Source organism: Callorhinus ursinus, unplaced genomic scaffold, assembly GCF_003265705.2.
Source record: "Callorhinus ursinus isolate GAN/ISIS: 27379988/994484 unplaced genomic scaffold, GSC_fseal_2.0 scaffold50, whole genome shotgun sequence".
NCBI classification, from domain to species: domain Eukaryota; kingdom Metazoa; phylum Chordata; class Mammalia; order Carnivora; family Otariidae; genus Callorhinus; species Callorhinus ursinus.
The window spans coordinates 2,255,798-2,268,866 of record NW_027397112.1 but is presented as its reverse complement, the minus strand read 5'-3'; positions in this window follow the sequence as shown (position 1 = coordinate 2,268,866).

Sequence of the window (13,069 nt, the reverse complement as noted above, 5' to 3'; positions counted from 1 at the left end):
TATATATATATATATATATATATATATATATATATATATATAACAGGCATTTTGGTGATCCATATTTCTGAGTTGTCAAGATTTCTGCTTTATAATAACTATGATTAATAATGTTCAAAAAAACAGACAGTAAGATGAAGAATTCACTGGAGAACTGAAATACTTGAAAAATGAACCAAACTTTCCTATAAGTGTAGAGGGGGAAAAGGCAACAATAAATATACAATTCCATAGATGGGTTCAAGAGTTGATGAGCTAGAGCAGAATTAAAGACTAGTAAAATGGTGGGGCTCTTGGGTGGCTCAGTGAGTTAAGCGTCCTACTCTTGATTTCAGCTAAGGTCATGATCTCAGGGTTGTGGGATCAGGCCCCTATCAGGCTCTGCCCTCACCATAGAGTCCACTTGAGATTTTCTCTCTCCCCATGCCCCTCCCCTTGCTCATGCTCTCTATTTCTCTCTAAAATAAATAAATAAAATCTTTAAAAAAAATTAGCAAAACGGAAAATAGATCAGCAAAAAAAAAAAAAAAAAGCCTAGATCAAAGAACACAGAGAAAAAGAAAATTACACATACACACATATATATGTATATAAAAGACATGGGGAGGCACCTGGGTAGTTCAGTTGGTTGGCGTCTGACTCTTAGTTTCAGTTCAGGCCATGATCTCAGGGTCATGAAATTGAGCCCCACATTGGGCTCCATGCTCAGCACAGAGTCGGCTGGAGTTTCTCTCTCTCTCTCCGGCTGCCCCTCCTCCTCCCCCCACACACTCTCTCTCGAAAGTAAATAAATTAATTAAAAAACAAAAAAACATGAGGAATAAGGAAAAACTATCTAAAGTGCATCTTACTGGTGTCCAAGAAGGGGAGGAGAGAGAAATAGGAATTGGGTGTGATTTTTATCTACTTAATGTTTCTCTCTATAGTCTCATGTTTCTATTACTTTGGAGAAAAGAAATATAGATCATTACCTCACATCATATATAAAAATAAATCCCAGATGGATTAATGAATTTTATATAAAAAATAAAATTACAAACTAACCAGAATAAAAGGAACAGGCAAATATTTATCTTGCCTTTCTAATCACAAATGCAAAAATCTGAAACCATTAAGTAAAGACTGTTATATTTGTCTACCATATGAATTTTTGCTTATGAAAAACACCATAACCAAAGTTCAAAGGCTAAGGACCAGATGAGAAAACAGCTGAACCAGGTGTCTGATGGAAATATATGCAATAATTAAAATCGTATTTCACAAGAATATTTAATGGCATGGAAAGTGCTCATAATTTGCATTTATATTTAAAATAGTTTATTGACTTTCTCTCCCAATGAATATAGAGTAACGAGGTCTAGATTTAGTCTTTCACAAAAAGCAAAAAGAATATTCGACAAAACATGTGAAACAAGGCTTTCATATACTGGACAACTGGCATCATAGTACTGTAATCCTTGAGAGGTTGGGCATGAGCACAGTGAGTTTAGAAATGTCTCAATTTAATGCTTGAAGGCAGTTTCCAAACTGCATCAGGTAGGAGGAACCCCAAGAGAGCCCATGATCTCACTGATGGAAAGAAGAAAGAACAGAAGTCAAGGTGGCCAACAAGGGAAAAGAGAGGTGCATGAAAAGAGCACTGGAGTTCTGCAGCAGGGTCCCTCAGGGCTTTGACTGATTACTAATCTGTGCACATATGAGACAGAACTTCCAAAGACACGGAGAAGAAATATTGGGATGGAAGAGACCAACAATTCTCAAGAGTCCACGCACCGTAGAGAATAGTGCATATCCCCCCAAGCCAGAGTAGACAGACCTCATAATATGTGAGATAAAACACCTGTTACAAAGACATTCTATTTGTTCAAGAGTGTAGAAAAGAATGGTCATGATTAGAAAAAAAAATGTGAAATATAAAAAGAACCCAAAGGGTACCCCTAGAGATGAAAAATACATCTAAATTAAAAATATTTTGGGCGCTTGGGTGGCTCAGTTGTTAAGCGTCTGCCTTCGGCTCAGGTCATGATCCCAGGGTCCTGGAATCGAGTCCCACATCAGGCTCCCTGCTCCACAGGAAGCCTGCTTCTCCCTCTCCCATTCCCCCTGCTTGTGTTCCCTCTCTCACTGTGTCCCTCTCTGTCAAATAAATAAATAAAATCTTTAAAAAAATTTAAAAATTAAAAATAAATTAATTAAAAATATTATCAACCATATTTCTTATAGCATTCTTCAACAAAAGGAACTAGCTCTCCTTGCAGAAATCCCTGGTTCTATGAGTGGAGCAGGAACTATGCAAAATGAGTCCAAGCATCCTGCAGTGCCAGAAAGTATGGAAGCAGGAAGAAAAACAAGAACGACAACAACACTGATGGGAATACCTGAAAGGGACACAGGAGCCAACTGAAGGAGCTCCCAACGGCTAAAGCAGGAATAATTTGAGCAACAAAATTAATTAAGCAGTATTGATTATAATAAATGAATATCCATGAGCCCATACTGTTATAAATAAACAACTGAATAAATAAATAAATGAGGTGGGGGGGACAGACAAATCTTCAACATGCACAAAAAATTCCAATTTATATAGATATTCTACCTCAAGGAAAGGGAGCATAACTCCTCAATGCTTAAATGTGGGCTGCACATAGTGACATCATTCTTAAAAAGTACAGTATGGAAAAGGAATAAAAAAGACCAACTTTACGGTGAAGAAATCTGACAAATACTATCTCAGTAAGATAGTCAAGGTTCAACATGAACAGTGATAAAGCATGTTATAGAATGTATTCTTGATATGATATGATAAAAACAACACTTTTTCTCTGTGGGCTTCTTCCCCAAAACCCATAACCCCAATGTAATCAGGAGAACAACATCAGAAAAATTCCAATAGAGGGGAATCATACAAAATACCTACCTAGTACTCCTTAAAGCCATCAAGATCATCAAAAACAAGCAAAATCTGAGAAATTATCACAGCCAACAGGAGCCTAAGATCTTGCACATGACAAATAAATGTAATGTGGTATCTCAGATGGTATTCCAGAACAAAAAAAAAGACACAAGGTAAAGTGAAAAAACCTGAGTAAAGTATAGATCTTAGTTCAACCTTAGTTAATAAGAATGTATCAGTATTGGTTCATTATTGTAACAAATGTACCATATAAATATAAAATGTTAGTAACAGGGGAAACTGGATTTGGGGTATATAGGAACTTTCTGTACTATCCTCACAAATTTTCTGTATATCTAAAATTATTCTGAAAAAGCTAAGTCTATTTAAAAAATACACTGGATAGGATTAATAGCTCATTAAACACTGAAGATGAAAAAAGCAAATCTGAAGTCATTTCCCCAAAAATAATCAAAATCAGAGAAAAAGGAGAGAGAAATGGTATCACACATGTGGAACTGGAACCCCAGGCAAGTGAAAGGGTGGCAAAAAGAAGAGGGAAAAAAATATTAGAAGGAATAATGGTGAATTTTTTCCCCAAATTTGGTGAAAACTCTAAACACACAAATCCAAAAAACTCAATGAACCCATGGACCATACAATGGCACTTCATAATCAAATTGCTCAAAACCAATGATAAGGAGAAAAATCTTAAAATCATCTAGGGTAAAAACACATTACATGCAGAGGAACACAGACAAGAATTACCTACCACATATTTCTTTGTCAAAAACTAAGGATGCCAGGGGCGCCTGGGTGGCTCAGTCGTTTGAGCGTCTGCCTTTGACTCAGGCCATGATCCCAGGGTCCTGGGATGGATGCAGCCCCACATCGGGCTCTCTGCTCCGCAGGGAGCCTGCTTCTCCCTCTCCCTCTGTCTGCCTCTCTCTCTCTCTCTCTCTCTCTCTGTGTCAAATAAGTAAGTAAAATCTTAAAAAAAAAAAAAAAAACTAAGCATGCCAGAAGACAATGAGGAAACATCTGTAAAATACTGAAAGTTAAAGAAAAAACAAAAAAGCTAACTTAGCATTCTATATCTGGTGAATATAACTTTCATGAACAAAGGTGATAAAACAGCAATTACAACAGAAATAAAAAAATGAAATAGTCATACAGCTAAAAAAAAATAATTGATGAGAGAAATGAAAGAACATGTAAATGAATAAAGAATTACTCCAAGATGTATAGAATCAATGCAATCCCAATCAAATTCCAGTAGCTCCTTTTATGGAATTTGATAAGCCTACTCTAAAATTCACAAGGAAATGCAAAGAATGTAGAATAGCCAAAGCAGTTTGAAAAAGAAGAAAAGTAATGGATAATTTGCATTCCCTGATTATATTTACTATAGGGTTACAGAATTCAAGACAATGTGGTATTGGCGTAAAGACAGAAATGGATGGAATAAATAGACAATCAAGATACACATCCATAAGTAAATAGCCAAGTGATTTTTTTATATAACAATGATTGAGATATAATTCACATGCCATACAATACAATTAAAGTGTACAATTCAATGGTATCTATTATATGCACACAATTGTGCAACACCACAATTTTAGACATTTTCATCACTAACAAAAGAAACACCATATTCATTACCAATCATTATCCATTCACCCTCAACCTCCCAAGTTCTAGGAAACAATTAATCTACTTCCTATTTACGGATTTGCCTATTCTGGACATTTCATATAAATGGAATCATGTAGTATGTGACCTTTTGTAAATACCTTCTTGCTCTTAGCATAGTATTTTCAAGTTTTATCCATGTTTCAGTAAGTGTGTTAGTCTGGTTCTCTAGAAAAAGAGAACCATTATGAGATATGTGAACCTAGATCTACATCTAGCTTTAGAGCTAGATGTATAAATGTCTATATATTGTTTTGTTTCTCTCTACATATTAAAAGACTCACTATAAGGAACTGACTTTCACAATAATGGAGGCTAAGATTTGTAGTTAGCAAACTGGAGACCCAAGAGAGTCAATGGTCTAGTTTCATCTGAGTCTGAGAGCCCAAGAAACAGAAAAACCAATATTATAAGTTCCAGTCCAAGTCCGAGGGCAGGAGAAGACTGATATCCCAATTCAAAAACAAGCAGAGAGAAATAATTTCTTCTTACTCAGCTTTTAATTCTATTCAAGCCTTCAGTGGATTAAATGAAGCCCACCCACATTCCGAAGGCAATATGCTTTACTCATCTACCAATTCAAATGCTAATTTTATCCAGAACAACTCTCATAGCCATACGTGGAAATAGTGTTTAACCAAATATCTGAGCATTTATTTGAAACAAAATTAACCATCACAAATCCAATCCTTGTCAACCTGTCACCTATACATATCTCCTTAAATCATATTTAATCTCCAAATAAAGACAATAACAAGGTCTTAATTCCTCCTAACATGATACAACTATCCTGCATACAACAGAAACACACTAACACCTTCCACAGAAGAGGAAAAGTCCTTGAGTGACGCTTACTCTTCTCTCTGAAATCTGTAACTCAAATACAATGATGTATAATAAACAATATTTAAATACTATGATATAAAGTAAGTATATTATGTTATATAATAAGGGAATAAGAGGGGGAAGAAAACAATATATTTGCTATATACATAGGCAAACATATTCATAACAAAATATGGAGGAATATGGAATACTCATGACAAATACACTTCTCATTTCTGTTACTGGTCACATCGTTATAGCTGGTATTTATAGCTAACTTTTTCAACTACCCATTCTGTATTCCCTTTGCCTTCAGTAAACCTTCACTGGTTTTGTTTGTTCATTTGTTTCATGATTCTTTACATGGTGAGGTGACCTAAACCTTCAATTCCTGAATGGATTAGACTGTTGCATTTTTCCATTGACCTTACTCACAGGCCATGGTAATACTGGAGACACTCTAAGGGGTCGCCTATATTCCAGAAATACTTTTCCTTACCTCCATTATGGAGTAGTACTCTAATTTCTCCTTGGTAGTCAGGATCAATCATCTCAACCACCACAGTGACTACCTTTTCGTCTGTTTATTCAGTGGCATGTGGAGCCCAAAGTGGCTAAGCAGCAGTCTTACGCTCCAGTCCAATTGAATCATTGTTGTATATCCTGGTTGAAGCATTTCTCCCTTTGGAACTAAGACCTCTAGGCCAACAGAGCATAAGGTCATGAGAACAGGAAGCAAAGATTATCCTAGTAGGTAACTAGGGTTAAAAGTGAGGGATGCCACTCCCATTTTCAACCCCTGATTCCTAGACCCATGAATTCTGATTAGGGGAGAAATATCACCATGTACTGGATGCTGACTCAGAGCATATACAGCTTTCTAGAGAACCTTGTCCCAAACCTGAAAGGTTTTGCCACCTAGTTTGCACTGTAACTGAGTCTTCAAAAGGCCATTCCACTACCTTACAAAGCCAGCTGCTTCAGGATGGTGGAAACATGGTTAAGACCACAGAATTCCATGAGTATAAGTTCATTGCCATGCTTCTTTTGCTCTTAAGTAAGTTCCTGGATCTAAGCAAGGTTGTGAGAAATAGCATGATGATAGATAAGCCATTCTGTAAGTCCACCAATGGTAGTTTTGTTAGAAGCATTGCTTACAAGGAAAGCAAATGCATATTCAGTATCTATTCCATTAAGGACAAAATGCTGCCTCTTCCATGATGGAAAGAGTCCAGTGTAATCCACCTGCCACCAGGAAGCTTGTTGGTCACCCCTGGGGATACTGCCATATCAGGGGCTCAGTACTCGTCTCACAGGTCTCACCACTGGGGGGTGGCCATAGCTAGGCTGGCCTTGATGAGTAGAAGTCCATTTTGTTGAGCCTATGCATAACCTCCATCCTTGCCACCATGGCCACTTTGTTCATAAGTCCATTAGGCAATGACAGGGGTGCCTGAAGAAAGAGGCTGACTGGTATCCACCGAAGAAGTTATCCTATACATTTAATTATTAAAACCCTTCTCTGATGAGGTTAACCTCTGGTGAGCATTCACATGGAACACAGATATCTTCATATTTTTTGCTCATTCAGAGAGATTTATCCCCATACCTCTTCCCCAAATTTCATTGTTGCCAGTTTTCCATTCATGTTTCTTCCAAGCCCCTGACCATCCAGCCAAATCATTGGCCACAACCCATGAATCAGATTATAATTGCATGTCTGGCCATTTCTCCTTCCAAGCAAAGTGAATAACCAGGATCACTACTCAAAGTTCTGCCCAGTGGGAGGATTTCCCTTCACCAGGGATGTGCAGAGAGTACTGCAGTTCTGCACTTTAGGGTGGTGCCTGAATATCATGCAGAACTATATATAAACCAGGCTTGGTTTTTCTCTTCCTCTGTCAACTGATCATAGCTTTATTCCTTAAGAGACAAGAAAAAGAAGAGCAAACTAAAAGGTAGCAGAGGGAAGAAATAATAAAAAGTAGAGAAGAGATTAATGAAACAAATAACAGAAAACAATAGAAAGAATCACAAAACTAAAAGTCAGTTCTTTGAAAAGATCAACAAAATTGAGGCAGAAAAAGAGAGAAGACACAAGTAACTAAAATCAGAAATGAAAGTGGAGAGATTACTACCAACATCACAGAAACAAAAAAGGGTTACAAAAGAATACAAATAATTGTGTGCCAACAAATTAGGTAACTTACATGAAAGAGAAAATTTTCCAGAAACACACCCATTACCAATAACGACTCAAGAAAAAATTTAAAAAGTGAACAGACCTATAGTAAGTAAAGAGATTAAATCAGTAATCAAAAACCTCACTATAGGAGCACCTGAGTGGCTCAGTCTGTTAAGCATCCGACTCTTGATTTTGGCACAGGTCATGATCTCAGGGTTGTGAGATCGAGTTCTGTGTGGGGCTCTGTGCTGGGCGTGGAGCCTGCTTAAGAGTCTCTCTTTCCCTCTGCCCCTTCCCCAAGCCCCCAACCCTGCTCACGTTTCAGTGCTTCTCTCTCTCTCAAAACAAAAACAAAAAACAAAACTCACTATAAAGAAAGGATGGCTTCTCTGGTAAATTCTACCAAACATCTGAAGAAGAATTAACACTGATTCTCCTCAAACTCTTCCACTCAGTGAAAGAGGGTGGGAAAGTTCTTAACTCATTCTATAAGGCCAGCATTACACTGATACCAAAGCCAGACAAAGAAACCACCAGAAAAGAAAACTAAAGACCAATGACCTATGACTATCAATGTAGAAATCCTGAACAAAATATTAGCAATCTAAACCTAAAATCATACTGAAAGGATTATACACCATTACTAAGTGAAGTTTATCTCAGGAATGTAAGGGTAGTCCAACATGAAAAAATCAATTTAATACATTACATTAATGGAAGGAATGAAACACACCATATGATGATCTCAACTGAGGCAGAAAAAGCATGTGACAAAATCTAACACCATTTCATCATAACAAAAACACTCAGAAAACTAGGAATAGAATGAAAATTCCTCAACATGATAAATGATATTTATGAAAAACTACAGGTAACATCATACTTAATGGTGACGGACTGAAAGCTTTCCCCCATAGGATCAGGAACAAGGCAAGGATGCCTGCTTTCACCACTGCTTTTCAACAGTGTAGTGGAAGTTCTAGTCACAGCAATTAGGCAAGGGGGGAAAAAAAAGTATCTCAACTGGAAAGAAGAAGTGAAACTATCTCTATTCACAGATGACATGATCCTATATAGAGAAAATCCCAAAGAATACATTAAAAAAGAGAAAACATACTAATAAATGAATTCAGGAAAGTTGCAGGATACAAAATCAGCACACAAAAATCAAATGCTTCTATATGCCAACAATGAACAATCCAAAAAGGAAATTAAGAAGACAGATCAGCTGCAAAAATAAACTACTGGGACTACATGAAAATAAAAAGCTTCTGCACAGCAAAGGAAACCATCAATGAAAGAAAAAGGCAACCTACTGATTGGGAGAACATGTTTGCATATGATGTATCTAATAAGGGGTTAATATCCAAAATATATAAAAAACTTATACAACCAAAAAGCCCCAAATAATCCAATTTAAAAATGGGCAGAGGACCTGAACAGACAGTTTTACAAAGAAGACATACAGATGGCTAACAGACACATGAAAAGATTCTCAACATCACTGATCTTCAGGGAAATGCAAATCAAAACCACAATGAGCTATCACCTTACACCTGTCAGAAGGGCTAGACTCAAAAAGATAAAAAATAACAAGTGTTGGCAAGGATGTGGAGAAAAAGGAATCCTCAGGCACTGTTGGTGGGAATGCAAATTGGTACAGCCACTGTCGAAAACAGTATGGTGGTTCCTCAAACAATTAAAAATAGAAATACCCTATGATTCAATAATTTTACTACTGGACTACTGGGTATCCCCCGCAAAAAAGCCCCACCAAAAACACTGATTTGAAAAGATATATGCATTCTTATGTTTACTGCAACATTACTAACAAGAGCGAAGATATGGAATCAGCCGAAGTGTCTATCGATAAATGAATAAAGATGTGATGTATATATGTACAATGGAATATAACTCAACCATAAAAAATTATGAGATCTTGCCATTTGTGACAACATGGATGAACCTAGAGGGTATTATCCCAAGTGAAATAAGTCAAAGAAAGACAAATACCATATGATTTCACTTATATATGGAATCTAAAAGACAAAACAAATGAACAAACAAAAGCAGAAATAGACCCATAAATACAGAGAACAAAGTGATGGCTGCCAGAGGGGAGGGTGGTGGGGAATGGGCAAAACAGGTGAAGCGAGTGGGAGATACAGGCTTCCAGTTATGGAATGAATAAATCATAGGAACAAAAGTTAGATCACAGGGAACAGAGTCAATGGAATTGTAATAATGTTGCATGACAGATGGTAGCTATACTTTTGGTGAGCAGAGCATAATGCACTGAGTTGCTGAATCACTATGTTGTATACTGAAACTAATGTAACATTGTGTATCAACTATACTTAAATAAAATAAGGAGGAGGGAGGTCCAGGGTGAGAAGGAAGAGGAGGAGGAGAAAACAGATCAGTTGTTGCATAGAGGGATTGGGGGGGTGGTTAATCGCAAATGGATTTGAGAAATATTCTGGGATGATGAAAATGTCCTATATCATGATTATGGCGGTAGTTATAAGAGTGTGCATTTGACAAAACTCAAAGAACCGTACATTTAAAAATTGATGAATTTTATTGTATGTAATTATACATCAAAAAGCCAATAAAAATAGATTTAAAAACAAAATGTATATTTAAGACCCTCTTTTTAAAATATTTGAATGTAGGGCACCTGGATGGCTCAGTCGGTTAAGCATCTGCCTTCGGCTCAGGTCATGATCCCAGGGTCCTGGGATTGAGTCCCTGCATCGGCTCCCTGCTCAGAGGGGAGTCTGCTTCTCCCTCTCCCTCTGCCCCATCCCCCTGCTTGTGAGTTCTCTCACGCGCATGCTCTCTCTCTCTCTTTCTCTCAAATAAATAAAATCTTTAAAAAAAATTTGAATGCATAGAGAAATGTATGGAATGTTGGACAGCAAAGTATAATACCTATGAGGTGGGTGATGAGTGACTTTTACTTTTTTATATGCCTCTTTTTACTTTAAATCGTTTACAATATAGATCCATTCGTTTTATAATCAGGAAAAAACTATTTAAAAAATATGTAAGAGCATGATGCACTTTAGATTTATTTCCCTTTAAGAGTTAACATTTTAAAGTATTGGCACTTACCATGTGAAACAGATCAACTTTTGACTATGACAAATAAAGGGAGGTGTTACAATATGCTGAGCTGACATCAAGTACTTAATGCCCATTTTCACATTATATCTCATAAAAGTCTGTGTACTAGAACTCCATTTTATATGAATACAACTGAAAAGACTCCAGAAACCTAGATCATAACTAAACATTCAAAGGCTATTTTCCAATAAAATTGTCCGGGTATGTTTAAGTAGAAATTTGGAAAGCTGTTTGGTTACCACAGGACCATCTAGATGTTAAATCAAATCAAACAGTAACAAGATAGTTTTAATAAAACCAGTAAACAAACTTCAACTGATGGAAACATGGAGAAGCAAGAGTTGGCATGGGTGTTAGTGTTCAAACCCCATGTTGTCCTTGATCTCATAAAGAAAGACCTCCTGGCAGAAAAGGAAAAGACATCCTGAGAAGTATTCTCGAAAACAGACTAAATGTTAGGGATCAACACAGATGACAGTAGAAAGGACAGAGTTACAAAACTACACTAGCTCATACAGATTTGGCATCAAATCCTGAAATTCTAGCATTCATAGTCTAGTTTTGGCACAGTAATAGGAAGCACATCTAAGAGATTAGGTAAAAATACAAGGAACAGTTTACCCCAAGCACAGATACCGGCTAAAGGATGAACAAAGGTAGAATCAAGAAGCTCACAGATAAATTTATTATAGAGTATTGACCCATAATGAATGGTTAAAGCAAATGCATTCTAATTCTACCATACTGGACAATGATGGTCTTTGGAAAACTTTCCTAACTATTGAGGTAAACCAAACCTAAAATGGCTTCCATGTATAGAATGTTTACCATATAACAAGAATTTTGTATATATTATCTTTAATCTACATTAAATACCCACGTCTACCTATGAGTTTGTGATGGCTGAAACAATTGGAACTCTTTACAGTAACTAAGTATTAGAGCAAGGCTTAAATCTCAAGTGTGTTTCAGTAAAAACCCCAGGCTCTTTCCAGTCCGATGCTTCTTACACTAAGCTGAGAAAACTAAGTCTGACTCTAGGGAGAAGAAAGTAGAACACAGACAGTACCTGCTCTGACCTTTGCATGTATCACATAAAACATACTGACTCCAATTTGTTCTTTAGAAAAACCCAGTCTTCCTTTTCATGTAGAAACATTCACAATTAAGTTCACATTCAACAAAGATTCTCCCTACATAAATTTACAATGTGCGGTTTCTCCTACGTCCCAGGTCAAGTGAAAGATAAACATGGGTCTTAATTATTCTAAGCTCATTATCTTTCAATTATACCAACCAATAAGGAAAAGAATTATTTCATCTAGCTCATTATTCATCTATCTATGAAACAGGAATAAGGGTATCTGCCGCCACAGGGCAGTAAGAATTCAGTTACAGAACTTTTTTAAAGTGCTTAGCATGAGACTGGCATGTGATAGGTACTCAGGTTATGGTAGCTATTATTAATGTCACTTTTAGCCCTCGGAGGGGCCATCAACGTGACAGTCCTTTAAAGAGTCAATATTGAAGAAACCACCAAAGTAACAATCAGACGAACCTGGCACAGTGGACCTGAGGCTCCTGCTATTCCTACACCCGTGATGTCATATTTCATCTCTTAGAGTTACATCACTAGGTGTTAGCTTCAACACAGTACTTTCTGAATCCAACTTTCAAGCCCTCCTTCCTTTCCTTCTGCCTTTCTTAGCTTGAACTGTACCTCCCCAAATGGGTTATACCACTTCACTTATGAGAAAGGAAAGTGTCAAATAATTCATGCATGAATTGATCATTTTAATTAATTTTTTCATGTGTGTTTGCAAAGGCGAAGATGAGGATGTAGAGACACTCCTGCCTTCACTGACCCTGTTTGCTCAGAACATAAGCACAGTCAATAACAATTTGGGACACTTCTGAAGGTGTGTGTGTGTGTGTGTGTGTGTGTGTGTGTGTGGGGGGGGGGGGGAGAGAGAGAGAGAGAGAGAGAGCGCCAGAATTGCCTTGTTACCCTGAACATAGATCTTCAAACCCAATGTGTGATACATTAGACCTTTTACTTTGAGTTTTTACTGGCAATGGTACTAGAACAACCTTCTGAATAGCAACTACTGCTGAATTTTAAAATCTTCCTGGACCTGCCCTGAGCCAAATTTTAAAGGTACATCGAGTTTGGCTCATTCAATATTCAGAAACCTTATCTTTCTTACTATAAATTAATTTTACCACTACCAAACAGCATATGCAAGAACTACCATAAGGAGGTAAAATTTATGCCACTCTATACTATTAAGAAAAAAGAAAGGACACAGAAAAGTCAAGTTCTAAACGAAGACTGAACCTCA